This window comes from Lonchura striata, chromosome W (genome assembly GCF_050655825.1).
Source record: "Lonchura striata isolate lonStrDom1 chromosome W, ASM5065582v1, whole genome shotgun sequence".
Classification (NCBI taxonomy): domain Eukaryota; kingdom Metazoa; phylum Chordata; class Aves; order Passeriformes; family Estrildidae; genus Lonchura; species Lonchura striata.
This window is the reverse complement of record NC_140743.1, coordinates 14385336-14397440: the sequence shown is the minus strand read 5'-3', so window position 1 is coordinate 14397440 and position 12105 is coordinate 14385336.

The window sequence follows — 12105 nt, the reverse complement described above, 5'->3', positions numbered from 1 at the left end:
TCCTTCCTCCCTTCCTTCCTTCCTTCCTTCCTTCCTTCCTTCCTTCCTTCCTCGCTTCTTCCCTTCCCTGTGGAAACCCAGGGCAAGGGGAATATCCCCTTGTCTGCCCTGGGGTGATCTGATTCCTAGGAGAACACTGATTTTGACCCTCATTCATGGTGAAGGCCTCCTAAGCCTCAAAGTAAATTAATGACCACAAAAATGTGAAATAGATTGCAGAAATTGTAGAGAGTAGTTTAGTATGTCACATGGTGAGAAATTTAGGTTTTAGGATGTTTTCGTATGTTATAGATGGGTTCAATATGGAGGATATAGGGTGTTTTCTCTTGTCCCTTTCTTCTCTATTCTTCTTCCTCTCTTGGCTTTAGGTGGTATCTTGTAATTGGGTAGAAAAATCTGCATTGCTGGTCTTTAGGGGTCAGTTATTGGGCTAGAAAGGAAAATAATTTAGGTTCCACTGCTTAATTGGGTAGTTTATTTTTTGATTAGACTTAAAAAGACCTTGCAGCACGAATTTGTTGGCCATTTTTGTGCTGTTTTCACTCATGCAAGGTCTGGGCGCAGACAGTGTGATGAAGATTTGATAAGGTAACACTAAACAGAAGCGGAAGATGGAAAAAGTCCAATGCGTCTCTCGTTCCCGACACAGAACTGCTCCAGGAGGGTCTCCCCTGCCAGGGGAGCCACCAGGGAGTTGCCAAACTTGGGGCCCTCAAACTAACACTTCCTTCCTTCCTGCCTTCCTTCCTTCCTTCCTTCCTTCCTTCCTTCCTTCCTTCCTCGCTTCTTCCCATCCCTGTGGAAACCCAGGGCAAGGGGAATATCCCCTTGTCTGCCCTGGGGTGATCTGATTCCTAGGAGAACACTGATTTTGACCCTCATTCATGGTGAAGGCCTCCTAAGCCTCAAAGTAAATTAATGACCACAAAAATGTGAAATAGATTGCAGAAATTGTAGAGAGTAGTTTAGTATGTCTCATGGTGTGAAATTTAGGTTTTAGGATGTTTTCGTATGTTATAGATGGGTTCAATATGGAGGATATAGGGTGTTTTCTCTTGTTCCTTTCCTCTCTATTCTTCTTCCTCTCTTGGCTTTAGGTGGTATCTTGTAATTGGGTAGAAAAATCTGCATTGCTGGTCTTTCGGGGTCAGTTATTGGGCTAGAAAGGAAAATAATTTAGGTTCCACTGCTTAATTGGGTAGTTTATTTTTTGATTAGACCTAAAAAGACCTTGCAGCACCAATTTGTTGGCCATTTTTGTGCTGTTTTCACTCATGCAAGGTCTGGGCGCAGACAGTGTGATGAAGATTTGATAAGGTAACACTAAACAGAAGCGGAAGATGGAAAAAGTCCAATGTGTCTCTCGTTCCCGACACAGAACTGCTCCAGGAGGGTCTCCCCTGCCAGGGGAGCCACCAGGGAGTTGCCAAACTTGGGGCCCTCAAACTCACACTTCCTTCCTTCCTTCCTTCCTTCTTTCCTTCCTTCCTTCCTTCCTTCCTGCCTTCCTTCCTCCCTTCCTTCCTTCCTTCCTTCCTTCCTTCCTTCCTTCCTTCCTCGCTTCTTCCCTTCCCTGTGGAAACCCAGGGCAAGGGGAATATCCCCTTGTCTGCCCTGGGGTGATCTGATTCCTAGGAGAACACTGATTTTGACCCTCATTCATGGTGAAGGCCTCCTAAGCCTCAAAGTAAATTAATGACCACAAAAATGTGAAATAGATTGCAGAAATTGTAGAGAGTAGTTTAGTATGTCACATGGTGAGAAATTTAGGTTTTAGGATGTTTTCGTATGTTATAGATGGGTTCAATATGGAGGATATAGGGTGTTTTCTCTTGTCCCTTTCTTCTCTATTCTTCTTCCTCTCTTGGCTTTAGGTGGTATCTTGTAATTGGGTAGAAAAATCTGCATTGCTGGTCTTTAGGGGTCAGTTATTGGGCTAGAAAGGAAAATAATTTAGGTTCCACTGCTTAATTGGGTAGTTTATTTTTTGATTAGACTTAAAAAGACCTTGCAGCACGAATTTGTTGGCCATTTTTGTGCTGTTTTCACTCATGCAAGGTCTGGGCGCAGACAGTGTGATGAAGATTTGATAAGGTAACACTAAACAGAAGCGGAAGATGGAAAAAGTCCAATGTGTCTCTCGTTCCCGACACAGAACTGCTCCAGGAGGGTCTCCCCTGCCAGGGGAGCCACCAGGGAGTTGCCAAACTTGGGGCCCTCAAACTCACACTTCCTTCCTTCCTTCCTTCCTTCTTTCCTTCCTTCCTTCCTTCCTTCCTTCCTTCCTTCCTTCCTTCCTTCCTTCCTTCCTTCCTTCCTTCCTTCCTTCCTCCGTTCCTCGCTTCTTCCCTTCCCTGTGGAAACCTAGGGCAAGGGGAATATCCCCTTTTCTGCCCTGGGGTGTTCTGATTTTTAGGAGAACACTGATTTTGACCCTCATTCATGGTGAAGGCCGCCTAAGCCTCAAAGTAAATTAATGACCACAAAAATGTGAAATAGATTGCAGAAATTGTAGAGAGTAGTTTAGTATGTCACATGGTGAGAAATTTAGGTTTTAGGATGTTTTCGTATGTTATAGATGGGTTCAATATGGAGGATATAGGGTGTTTTCTCTTGTCCCTTTCTTCTCTATTCTTCTTCCTCTCTTGGCTTTAGGTGGTATCTTGTAATTGGGTAGAAAAATCTGCATTGCTGGTCTTTAGGGGTCAGTTATTGGGCTAGAAAGGAAAATAATTTAGGTTCCACTGCTTAATTGGGTAGTTTATTTTTTGATTAGACTTAAAAAGACCTTGCAGCACGAATTTGTTGGCCATTTTTGTGCTGTTTTCACTCATGCAAGGTCTGGGCGCAGACAGTGTGATGAAGATTTGATAAGGTAACACTAAACAGAAGCGGAAGATGGAAAAAGTCCAATGCGTCTCTCGTTCCCGACACAGAACTGCTCCAGGAGGGTCTCCCCTGCCAGGGGAGCCACCAGGGAGTTGCCAAACTTGGGGCCCTCAAACTAACACTTCCTTCCTTCCTGCCTTCCTTCCTTCCTTCCTTCCTTCCTTCCTCGCTTCTTCCCATCCCTGTGGAAACCCAGGGCAAGGGGAATATCCCCTTGTCTGCCCTGGGGTGATCTGATTCCTAGGAGAACACTGATTTTGACCCTCATTCATGGTGAAGGCCTCCTAAGCCTCAAAGTAAATTAATGACCACAAAAATGTGAAATAGATTGCAGAAATTGTAGAGAGTAGTTTAGTATGTCTCATGGTGTGAAATTTAGGTTTTAGGATGTTTTCGTATGTTATAGATGGGTTCAATATGGAGGATATAGGGTGTTTTCTCTTGTTCCTTTCCTCTCTATTCTTCTTCCTCTCTTGGCTTTAGGTGGTATCTTGTAATTGGGTAGAAAAATCTGCATTGCTGGTCTTTCGGGGTCAGTTATTGGGCTAGAAAGGAAAATAATTTAGGTTCCACTGCTTAATTGGGTAGTTTATTTTTTGATTAGACTTAAAAAGACCTTGCAGCACCAATTTGTTGGCCATTTTTGTGCTGTTTTCACTCATGCAAGGTCTGGGCGCAGACAGTGTGATGAAGATTTGATAAGGTAACACTAAACAGAAGCGGAAGATGGAAAAAGTCCAATGTGTCTCTCGTTCCCGACACAGAACTGCTCCAGGAGGGTCTCCCCTGCCAGGGGAGCCACCAGGGAGTTGCCAAACTTGGGGCCCTCAAACTCACACTTCCTTCCTTCCTTCCTTCCTTCCTTCCTTCCTTCCTTCCTTCCTTCCTTCCTTCCTTCCTTCCTTCCTCCCTCCGTTCCTCACTTCTTCCGTTCCCTGTGGAAACCTAGGGCAAGGGGAATATCCCCTTTTCTGCCCTGGGGTGTTCTGATTTTTAGGAGAACACTGATTTTGACCCTCATTCATGGTGGAGGCCGCCTAAGCCTCAAAGTAAATTAATGACCACAAAAATGTGAAATAGATTGCAGAAATTGTAGAGAGTAGTTTAGTATGTCTCATGGTGAGAAATTTAGGTTTTAAGATGTTTTAATATGTTATAGATGGGTTCAATATGGAGGATATAGGGTGTTTTCTCTTGTTCCTTTCTTCTCTATTCTTCTTCCTCTCATGGCTTTAGGTGGTATCTTGTAATTGGGTAGAAAAATCTGCATTGCTGGTCTTTCGGGGTCAGTTATTGGGCTAGAAAGTAAAATAATTTAGGTTCCACTGCTTAATTGGGTAGTTTATTTTTTGATTAGACTTAAAAAGACCTTGCAGCATGAATTTGTTGGCCATTTTTGTGCTGTTTTCACTCATGCAAGGTCTGGGCGCAGACAGTTTGATGAAGATTTGATAAGGTAACACTAAACAGAAGCGGAAGATGGAAAAAGTCCAATGTGTCTCTCGTTCCCGACACAGAACTGCTCCAGGAGGGTCTCCCCTGCCAGGGGAGCCACCAGGGAGTTGCCAAACTTGGGGCCCTCAAACTCACACTTCCTTCCTTCCTTCCTTCCTTCCTTCCTTCCTTCCTTCCTTCCTTCCTTCCTTCCTTCCTTCCTTCCTTCCTTCCTTCCTCGCTTCTTCCCTTCCCTGTGGAAACCCAGGGCAAGGGGAATATCCCCTTGTCTGCCCTGGGGTGATCTGATTCCTAGGAGAACACTGATTTTGACCCTCATTCATGGTGAAGGCCTCCTAAGCCTCAAAGTAAATTAATGACCACAAAAATGTGAAATAGATTGCAGAAATTGTAGAGAGTAGTTTAGTATGTCTCATGGTGTGAAATTTAGGTTTTAGGATGTTTTCGTATGTTATAGATGGGTTCAATATGGAGGATATAGGGTGTTTTCTCTTGTTCCTTTCCTCTCTATTCTTCTTCCTCTCTTGGCTTTAGGTGGTATCTTGTAATTGGGTAGAAAAATCTGCATTGCTGGTCTTTCGAGGTCAGTTATTGGGTTAGAAAGGAAAATAATTTAGGTTCCACTGCTTAATTGGGTAGTTTATTTTTTGATTAGACTTAAAAAGACCATGTAGCACGAATTTGTTGGCCATTTTTGTGCTGTTTTCACTCATGCAAGGTCTGGGCGCAGACAGTGTGATGAAGATTTGATAAGGTAATACTAAACAGAAGCGGAAGATGGAAAAAGTCCAATGTGTCTCTCGTTCCCGACACAGAACTGCTCCAGGAGGGTCTCCCCTGCCAGGGGAGCCACCAGGGAGTTGCCAAACTTGGGGCCCTCAAACTCACACTTCCTTCCTTCCTTCCTTCCTTCTTTCCTTCCTTCCTTCCTTCCTTCCTTCCTTCCTTCCTTCCTTCCTTCCTTCCTTCCTTCCTTCCTTCCTTCCTTCCTTCCTTCCTTCCTTCCTTCCTTCCTCCGTTCCTCGCTTCTTCCCTTCCCTGTGGAAACCTAGGGCAAGGGGAATATCCCCTTTTCTGCCCTGGGGTGTTCTGATTTTTAGGAGAACACTGATTTTGACCCTCATTCATGGTGAAGGCCGCCTAAGCCTCAAAGTAAATTAATGACCACAAAAATGTGAAATAGATTGCAGAAATTGTAGAGAGTAGTTTAGTATGTCACATGGTGAGAAATTTAGGTTTTAGGATGTTTTCGTATGTTATAGATGGGTTCAATATGGAGGATATAGGGTGTTTTCTCTTGTCCCTTTCTTCTCTATTCTTCTTCCTCTCTTGGCTTTAGGTGGTATCTTGTAATTGGGTAGAAAAATCTGCATTGCTGGTCTTTAGGGGTCAGTTATTGGGCTAGAAAGGAAAATAATTTAGGTTCCACTGCTTAATTGGGTAGTTTATTTTTTGATTAGACTTAAAAAGACCTTGCAGCACGAATTTGTTGGCCATTTTTGTGCTGTTTTCACTCATGCAAGGTCTGGGCGCAGACAGTGTGATGAAGATTTGATAAGGTAACACTAAACAGAAGCGGAAGATGGAAAAAGTCCAATGTGTCTCTCGTTCCCGACACAGAACTGCTCCAGGAGGGTCTCCCCTGCCAGGGGAGCCACCAGGGAGTTGCCAAACTTGGGGCCCTCAAACTCACACTTCCTTCCTTCCTTCCTTCCTTCCTTCCTTCCTTCCTTCCTTCCTTCCTTCCTTCCTTCCTTCCTTCCTCCGTTCCTCGCTTCTTCCCTTCCCTGTGGAAACCTAGGGCAAGGGGAATATCCCCTTTTCTGCCCTGGGGTGTTCTGATTTTTAGGAGAACACTGATTTTGACCCTCATTCATGGTGAAGGCCGCCTAAGCCTCAAAGTAAATTAATGACCACAAAAATGTGAAATAGATTGCAGAAATTGTAGAGAGTAGTTTAGTATGTCACATGGTGAGAAATTTAGGTTTTAGGATGTTTTCGTATGTTATAGATGGGTTCAATATGGAGGATATAGGGTGTTTTCTCTTGTCCCTTTCTTCTCTATTCTTCTTCCTCTCTTGGCTTTAGGTGGTATCTTGTAATTGGGTAGAAAAATCTGCATTGCTGGTCTTTAGGGGTCAGTTATTGGGCTAGAAAGGAAAATAATTTAGGTTCCACTGCTTAATTGGGTAGTTTATTTTTTGATTAGACTTAAAAAGACCTTGCAGCACGAATTTGTTGGCCATTTTTGTGCTGTTTTCACTCATACAAGGACTGGGCGCAGACAGTGTGATGAAGATTTGATAAGGTAACACTAAACAGAAGCGGAAGATGGAAAAAGTCCAATGTGTCTCTCGTTCCCGACACAGAACTGCTCCAGGAGGGTCTCCCCTGCCAGGGGAGCCACCAGGGAGTTGCCAAACTTGGGGCCCTCAAACTCACACTTCCTTCCTTCCTTCCTTCCTTCCTTCCTTCCTTCCTTCCTTCCTTCCTTCCTTCCTTCCTCGCTTCTTCCCTTCCCTGTGGAAACCCAGGGCAAGGGGAATATCCCCTTGTCTGCCCTGGGGTGATCTGATTCCTAGGAGAACACTGATTTTGACCCTCATTCATGGTGAAGGCCTCCTAAGCCTCAAAGTAAATTAATGACCACAAAAATGTGAAATAGATTGCAGAAATTGTAGAGAGTAGTTTAGTATGTCTCATGGTGTGAAATTTAGGTTTTAGGATGTTTTCGTATGTTATAGATGGGTTCAATATGGAGGATATAGGGTGTTTTCTCTTGTTCCTTTCCTCTCTATTCTTCTTCCTCTCTTGGCTTTAGGTGGTATCTTGTAATTGGGTAGAAAAATCTGCATTGCTGGTCTTTCGAGGTCAGTTATTGGGTTAGAAAGGAAAATAATTTAGGTTCCACTGCTTAATTGGGTAGTTTATTTTTTGATTAGACTTAAAAAGACCATGTAGCACGAATTTGTTGGCCATTTTTGTGCTTTTTTCACTCATGCAAGGTCTGGGCGCAGACAGTGTGATGAAGATTTGATAAGGTAATACTAAACAGAAGCGGAAGATGGAAAAAGTCCAATGTGTCTCTCGTTCCCGACACAGAACTGCTCCAGGAGGGTCTCCCCTGCCAGGGGAGCCACCAGGGAGTTGCCAAACTTGGGGCCCTCAAACTCACACTTCCTTCCTTCCTTCCTTCCTTCCTTCCTTCTTTCCTTCCTTCCTTCCTTCCTTCCTTCCTTCCTTCCTTCCTTCCTTCCTTCCTTCCTTCCTTCCTTCCTTCCTTCCTTCCTCCGTTCCTCGCTTCTTCCCTTCCCTGTGGAAACCTAGGGCAAGGGGAATATCCCCTTTTCTGCCCTGGGGTGTTCTGATTTTTAGGAGAACACTGATTTTGACCCTCATTCATGGTGAAGGCCGCCTAAGCCTCAAAGTAAATTAATGACCACAAAAATGTCAAATAGATTGCAGAAATTGTAGAGAGTAGTTTAGTATGTCACATGGTGAGAAATTTAGGTTTTAGGATGTTTTCGTATGTTATAGATGGGTTCAATATGGAGGATATAGGGTGTTTTCTCTTGTCCCTTTCTTCTCTATTCTTCTTCCTCTCTTGGCTTTAGGTGGTATCTTGTAATTGGGTAGAAAAATCTGCATTGCTGGTCTTTAGGGGTCAGTTATTGGGCTAGAAAGGAAAATAATTTAGGTTCCACTGCTTAATTGGGTAGTTTATTTTTTGATTAGACTTAAAAAGACCTTGCAGCACGAATTTGTTGGCCATTTTTGTGCTGTTTTCACTCATGCAAGGTCTGGGCGCAGACAGTGTGATGAAGATTTGATAAGGTAACAGTAAACAGAAGCGGAAGATGGAAAAAGTCCAATGTGTCTCTCGTTCCCGACACAGAACTGCTCCAGGAGGGTCTCCCCTGCCAGGGGAGCCACCAGGGAGTTGCCAAACTTGGGGCCCTCAAACTAACACTTCCTTCCTTCCTGCCTTCCTTCCTTCCTTCCTTCCTTCCTTCCTTCCTTCCTTCCTTCCTTCCTCGCTTCTTCCCATCCCTGTGGAAACCCAGGGCAAGGGGAATATCCCCTTGTCTGCCCTGGGGTGATCTGATTCCTAGGAGAACACTGATTTTGACCCTCATTCATGGTGAAGGCCTCCTAAGCCTCAAAGTAAATTAATGACCACAAAAATGTGAAATAGATTGCAGAAATTGTAGAGAGTAGTTTAGTATGTCTCATGGTGTGAAATTTAGGTTTTAGGATGTTTTAATATGTTATAGATGGGTTCAATATGGAGGATATAGGGTGTTTTCTCTTGTTCCTTTCCTCTCTATTCTTCTTCCTCTCTTGGCTTTAGGTGGTATCTTGTAATTGGGTAGAAAAATCTCCATTGCTGGTCTTTCGGGGTCAGTTATTGGGCTAGAAAGGAAAATAATTTAGGTTCCACTGCTTAATTGGGTAGTTTTTTTTTTGATTAGACTTAAAAAGACCTTGTAGCACGAATTTGTTGGCCATTTTTGTGCTGTTTTCACTCATGCAAGGTCTGGGCGCAGACAGTGTGATGAAGATTTGATAAGGTAACACTAAACAGAAGCGGAAGATGGAAAAAGTCCAATGTGTCTCTCGTTCCCGACACAGAACTGCTCCAGGAGGGTCTCCCCTGCCAGGGGAGCCACCAGGGAGTTGCCAAACTTGGGGCCCTCAAACTCACACTTCCTTCCTTCCTTCCTTCCTTCTTTCCTTCCTTCCTTCCTTCCTTCCTTCCTGCCTTCCTTCCTCCCTTCCTTCCTTCCTTCCTTCCTTCCTTCCTTCCTTCCTCGCTTCTTCCCTTCCCTGTGGAAACCCAGGGCAAGGGGAATATCCCCTTGTCTGCCCTGGGGTGATCTGATTCCTAGGAGAACACTGATTTTGACCCTCATTCATGGTGAAGGCCTCCTAAGCCTCAAAGTAAATTAATGACCACAAAAATGTGAAATAGATTGCAGAAATTGTAGAGAGTAGTTTAGTATGTCTCATGGTGAGAAATTTAGGTTTTAGGATGTTTTAATATGTTATAGATGGGTTCAATATGGAGGATATAGGGTGTTTTCTCTTGTTCCTTTCTTCTCTATTCTTCTTCCTCTCATGGCTTTAGGTGGTATCTTGTAATTGGGTAGAAAAATCTGCATTGCTGGTCTTTAGGGGTCAGTTATTGGGCTAGAAAGGAAAATAATTTAGGTTCCACTGCTTAATTGGGTAGTTTATTTTTTGATTAGACTTAAAAAGACCTTGCAGCATGAATTTGTTGGCCATTTTTGTGCTGTTTTCACTCATGCAAGGTCTGGGCGCAGACAGTTTGATGAAGATTTGATAAGGTAACACTAAACAGAAGCGGAAGATGGAAAAAGTCCAATGTGTCTCTCGTTCCCGACACAGAACTGCTCCAGGAGGGTCTCCCCTGCCAGGGGAGCCACCAGGGAGTTGCCAAACTTGGGGCCCTCAAACTCACACTTCCTTCCTTCCTTCCTTCCTTCCTTCCTTCCTTCCTTCCTTCCTTCCTTCCTTCCTTCCTTCCTTCCTTCCTTCCTTCCTCGCTTCTTCCCTTCCCTGTGGAAACCCAGGGCAAGGGGAATATCCCCTTGTCTGCCCTGGGGTGATCTGATTCCTAGGAGAACACTGATTTTGACCCTCATTCATGGTGAAGGCCGCCTAAGCCTCAAAGTAAATTAATGACCACAAAAATGTGAAATAGATTGCAGAAATTGTAGAGAGTAGTTTAGTATGTCACATGGTGAGAAATTTAGGTTTTAGGATGTTTTAATATGTTATAGATGGGTTCAATATGGAGGATATAGGGTGTTTTCTCTTGTTCCTTTCTTCTCTATTCTTCCTCTCTTGGCTTTAGGTGGTATCTTGTAATTGGGTAGAAAAATCTGCATTGCTGGTCTTTCGGGGTCAGTTATTAGGTTAGAAAGGAAAATAATTTAGGTGCCATTACTTAATTGGGAAGTTTATTTTTTGATTAGACTTAAAAAGACCTTGCAGCACGAATTTGTTGGCCATTTTTGTGCTGTTTTCACTCATGAAAGGTCTGGGCGCAGACATCGTGTTGAAGATTTGATAAGGTAACACTAAACAGAAGCGGAAGACGGAAAAAGTCCATTGTGTCTCTCGTTCCTGACACAGAACTGCTCCAGGAGAGTCTCCCCTGCCAGGGGAGCCACCAGGGAGTTGCCAAACTTGGGGCCCTCAAACTCACACTTCCTTCCTTCCTTCCTTCCTTCCTTCCTTCCTTCCTTCCTTCCTTCCTTCCTTCCTTCCTTCCTTCCTTCCTTCCTTCCTTCCTTCCTTCCTTCCTTCCTCCGTTCCTCGCTTCTTCCCTTCCCTGTGGAAACCTAGGGCAAGGGGAATATCCCCTTTTCTGCCCTGGGGTGTTCTGATTTTTAGGAGAACACTGATTTTGACCCTCATTCATGGTGAAGGCCGCCTAAGCCTCAAAGTAAATTAATGACCACAAAAATGTCAAATAGATTGCAGAAATTGTAGAGAGTAGTTTAGTATGTCACATGGTGAGAAATTTAGGTTTTAGGATGTTTTCGTATGTTATAGATGGGTTCAATATGGAGGATATAGGGTGTTTTCTCTTGTCCCTTTCTTCTCTATTCTTCTTCCTCTCTTGGCTTTAGGTGGTATCTTGTAATTGGGTAGAAAAATCTGCATTGCTGGTCTTTAGGGGTCAGTTATTGGGCTAGAAAGGAAAATAATTTAGGTTCCACTGCTTAATTGGGTAGTTTATTTTTTGATTAGACTTAAAAAGACCTTGCAGCACGAATTTGTTGGCCATTTTTGTGCTGTTTTCACTCATGCAAGGTCTGGGCGCAGACAGTGTGATGAAGATTTGATAAGGTAACAGTAAACAGAAGCGGAAGATGGAAAAAGTCCAATGTGTCTCTCGTTCCCGACACAGAACTGCTCCAGGAGGGTCTCCCCTGCCAGGGGAGCCACCAGGGAGTTGCCAAACTTGGGGCCCTCAAACTAACACTTCCTTCCTTCCTGCCTTCCTTCCTTCCTTCCTTCCTTCCTTCCTTCCTTCCTTCCTTCCTCGCTTCTTCCCATCCCTGTGGAAACCCAGGGCAAGGGGAATATCCCCTTGTCTGCCCTGGGGTGATCTGATTCCTAGGAGAACACTGATTTTGACCCTCATTCATGGTGAAGGCCTCCTAAGCCTCAAAGTAAATTAATGACCACAAAAATGTGAAATAGATTGCAGAAATTGTAGAGAGTAGTTTAGTATGTCTCATGGTGTGAAATTTAGGTTTTAGGATGTTTTAATATGTTATAGATGGGTTCAATATGGAGGATATAGGGTGTTTTCTCTTGTTCCTTTCCTCTCTATTCTTCTTCCTCTCTTGGCTTTAGGTGGTATCTTGTAATTGGGTAGAAAAATCTCCATTGCTGGTCTTTCGGGGTCAGTTATTGGGCTAGAAAGGAAAATAATTTAGGTTCCACTGCTTAATTGGGTAGTTTTTTTTTTGATTAGACTTAAAAAGACCTTGTAGCACGAATTTGTTGGCCATTTTTGTGCTGTTTTCACTCATGCAAGGTCTGGGCGCAGACAGTGTGATGAAGATTTGATAAGGTAACACTAAACAGAAGCGGAAGATGGAAAAAGTCCAATGTGTCTCTCGTTCCCGACACAGAACTGCTCCAGGAGGGTCTCCCCTGCCAGGGGAGCCACCAGGGAGTTGCCAAACTTGGGGCCCTCAAACTCACACTTCCTTCCTTCCT